Consider the following 3,882-nt stretch of genomic DNA (forward strand, 5'->3'; position numbering starts at 1 on the left):
TCTTTTCCTTTATTGTGATTAATAATTTCATGTGTTGCCTGCTAATTCCCGTGTATAAGAAAGAGCAAACAATCTTTCCTTACTCATTTTTGCCGTTTTCACTTCCTCCCGTAGATTGCTGTATATTATTTGGAGAAAATGAAAACTCAAACTGACTCATCTCAGATATTAAGGTGATAAGAGATCACACCTATTTGTTAACTTCCAGCTGTATCTTCATAGTGGGTCTCTTCTGAATTCCAGGTACAAGAAATGGTCTCTCTGTAGTATTCAGGCTTTGAATACAAATTACAGCATGAACCTGCCTCCAGCGTTACTATCCATTGGGCTACTGGGATTTAGAAACTCTTTGTATCTTGTCTGGTTACTATGGCCATTCTCAAAGTCTGTTATTTCTATGCTTTGTACCAGATATGTAAGTATAAGGCTATGCTTTGGGTTGCCCTCAAAGGTATACAGCATTTCAACGAAAATCTCTCCATGTTCAGACACAGAGGTTTCAACAGACCCCCAGATGCAAAGACCAAAAAGAACCCCAAAACCATGGAAGAAAATCAACCCTGCCCCCCCCTTTCTCCTTGTCTTCACATGTAATATTGTGCAAAATGCTGCTATGAAGGTCTCCCTCTGCAACTGCTCCACCCGTCACTGGATTCTCCATCTTATTCAAAGTCTCACATATATCTAGTCTCATTTTATCCCATGTACCCGTCTCCTAATAGTGTACCAGATGCATCCTTCTGATTGCTTGTCATGGGCAACAGTCATTTTTTCTTTCTCAAGGGAAAGCTGTATTCATACATCAATTCTCCACCTTCATGCCAGAGACTCTCTCCCTTAATTCTTGTTTTCGAAGCCCCTCATACAAAATGCACAATGGGCAGGGAATGCCAGAGAATCACAGCACCTGTGTTTTGTATTCAGCCAGCACTAGCTTGAGTGGATGTGCAAAAGCACAAGCCTAGACTTTTGAGGTCCCCAGCCCTCAGCACCCTCATAGCTCTGTTTCTGCTACATACTTTTTTCCCCTTGCCATGTCTGACTATCACTGTTAAGTTCTTAAAGGCAGGAAAGGAGTGATATTTACAGTGCTTTGTTTCCTATTGCCAGTGTCTGCGACAATTAACATGAAAATGCACCCTGTCAGTGGTTCACTTCAAGTGTGGAGCATTGCTGTTCCTGTCAAGGGGAAAGAACCTAGTGCAGTTCCAAAGAGCTTGGGTTTTTTAAGCCCCTTTTTAAAATTGCATTTCCATAGACAGCAGAATATTTAGTTGAGTTATTCTGTGCAAACTGAATCAAACCTTCCTGTTGTTGCTCTCTGTGATCAATAAGAGGTGCATCATTTGAGAGGAGTAGTTATAGTGCCCAGTGTGGAAGTTTGGTTTATACCATCGGTGTGAGCGAGGGGGTTCTGAAGAAACTACCAGACAATCGGTATGCAAGGATGACAGCCACAGGGGACAACAAGCTGCAGGTGACCATGGCTGCATAAGGAGCTTTAGCCCTTCTTGGCCAACCTGCTGTACCTACATGTTGCCCTCTACCTGAGATAATGGCATGGCTCCAAGCATACGGCAGGCCTTAGCACAAGATGAGTATTAGCCAAAATCTGAGCAGGAGCTGGGTGACCAGTTGCAGCTCCATGGGTCCCTTCCAACCTCCACCCTCCTGTGCAACTCTGTGCCTTGCTTTCACTCCTAAAGCACCTGAACTCAGCCCTCATGCCCGCCGGCAAGGATGCTGGGACAAGGCACGATCCCAAACTCCTCCCCGAGGGGTCATCCCCAAACAGCAGCTCCCCGCTCCAGAACAGCCGATGGCGGACACACTCAGAAGAGAGAAAATATCGTTTTATTGAGAACATCAACTGCGGTGGGGGGTGGGCCCAGGACTCACAGGGGTTCAGCCGGTAACAGGAAAACGGCACCTACAAGGACAGAGTCAGAGAGCACTGCTGAATGCACAGCGGCAGGAAGAGGCAGGGTTTGGTTGCCCTCTCTTTGGGGAACACCGTTGACGAGGAATTGCTCATAGCCCAGAAGAGAGCGAGCTATGGCTGGCATTGCCGAGGGGAGGGCTCTGGTGCCTTATCCCCACGGGGAATGCCCTTAGAGAGCTGTGCGCGCGCAGAGATGCACAGGGCCCCTGTGCCGCACAGCAGGGCTCGATGGGGAGCCCCTGGGGAGCGGCCACGGGGTTCTTGCCAGACCCTGCGCAGCACCATCCCTCGCCGTGCCTTGCCAGCGGGTTGGCCTGACTTAGAGCAGTGCTGAGAGTTGGGAAAGATAGGCAGCAGAGCCTGGTACACACCTGGGCTTCCTGGCCTTCTGCGCCTTCTGGCACCTTCTCATTCGTCCACCCCCAGGAATTTTTTCTCTCTTCCTCCTCCTCTTTTCCACACAGCTTTCACTCTCCTCTCCCCAGGCCTGTTTCCTCCTTCGGTTTCTTCTCTTTTCCTTGTCCTGGGGAGAGCCTGCAAACCTTTCCATCCCACAGTGCGCTTAGATGGGGAAAGCCGTGATCCACTGGAGTCATTGCTATTTTAACCAAAGCCAGCTCATTTTACCTGCCATCCTCTGAAAGGCTCGCCACTTCTTCTGGGCGCCCCAGGGAGCCTGCCGTGCTCTCGGGGGTGGTGGGAGGCAAAGCTGAAGGGGCCTATGACAGAAATGTTGGAGTTGGCAGGTGGCAAGGGATGACCTGGGGCGGTAAGCGACTGTTTGCCAAATTGCTACCTTAGCTCTCCAGGGGAGATCCCTTTGGCTGCTTTGCCTCAGCCACGTTCTGCACCAGCCCCCCACCCAAAAAACCCTTGATGAAGCTCTGAAGATGTAGGACCCGAGCAAAAGCCCTCGGAAGTTGATGGCTACTCCCCTCTGTCTTTTTGCAGGTAGCCGGTGGGCATTTTGTGAGATGAAGCCTGTGCCTCGTACCTTTGAGAAACAACCTTGCCAGTTTTCCTTACTGGGTGTCGTCCCGGGGGGCGGAGGAATAACCCAAACCCACCCCAACTCTACTGCCAGGAAGAGGCACAGGACCCCTTGGCCTCAGAAACTCTCCTCCTCCACCAGGCACGCTGTCACAGGGTTTGGGGACCTGACATACCTCTCCCATTTCAGACTCCCCCACCATATCTCCCCCAGCTTCTTTGAGGACACCGAGCAGAGAGGGGGGTGCGTGCGGCAAGGCTTCTGCCTGATGCTCGGCGTCTGCTGCGACCGCAGGGACTTGCTGCTCTTCCAAACGCAGAGCTAGAAAGCAAAAGCGTGGGCAGCAAAGTGACTTCTTGGAAGGAGACGACAGCTAAAGCCAAACCCAGCCAAAGCCCTACACCCCTTACGTTTCCAGCCCTCTGACACCCTGTCTGCAGGCTCCAGCTCCTCTTGCGGAGCAAACCGTTCATGCCCTGAGAGGCAGTGGCCAAACAGAGGCCACGGGGCAAGCGGGGCTGAGAGGCAAACACTGGATGCCCAGCCATGCCAGAAATGGTGCTGACGCTTCTGGTGTTCCAAGCCCCAGCCTGTGACAACCCTCAGTCCCTCCGCTCACCTCTGGATCTCTCCATGGGCGCTGGCGCCTCCTCGGCTGCTGGACAGGAAGGGTCAGTCGCCTCCTCCCCAAAGAGTTCCCTGCAGTTCTCCGTCAGAAACTCCACCAGCGTGTTCACCTGCGCACATCAAACCCTTGGTCTCAACCCAGCTGCCTGAAGTTGTACCAAGCAGCCTTTCCCACTCCCAACCCTTGCCTCTGCACAGACGGCTGTGGCTGTGGGGCTGCCTTTGCGGGCAGCCACCCCACCGGCATTTGCTCAAGGGAGGAGGCAGCCAGGGACCTCTGAGCAGCCAAGCTCGGATGGGCCGGCAAGGCTGCAGCCGGCTT

General features: G+C 52.2%; 1 long non-coding RNA gene across 1 annotated transcript; it reads right to left on the minus strand.

Annotated features, from left to right (window-relative positions):
• Positions 1-2,410: 2,410 nt before the first annotated feature.
• On the minus strand, positions 2,411-3,659 carry LOC138683201 (uncharacterized). The gene is made up of 3 exons (XR_011322860.1): positions 3,553-3,659; positions 3,109-3,254; positions 2,411-2,661 (listed from the first exon to the last, which is right to left on the minus strand). It is a non-coding gene; the product is annotated as an uncharacterized lncRNA (long non-coding RNA).
• Between the last annotated feature and the right edge of the window lie 223 nt (positions 3,660-3,882).

Source organism: Haliaeetus albicilla, chromosome 31, assembly GCF_947461875.1.
Source record: "Haliaeetus albicilla chromosome 31, bHalAlb1.1, whole genome shotgun sequence".
Taxonomy (NCBI): Eukaryota; Metazoa; Chordata; class Aves; order Accipitriformes; family Accipitridae; genus Haliaeetus; species Haliaeetus albicilla.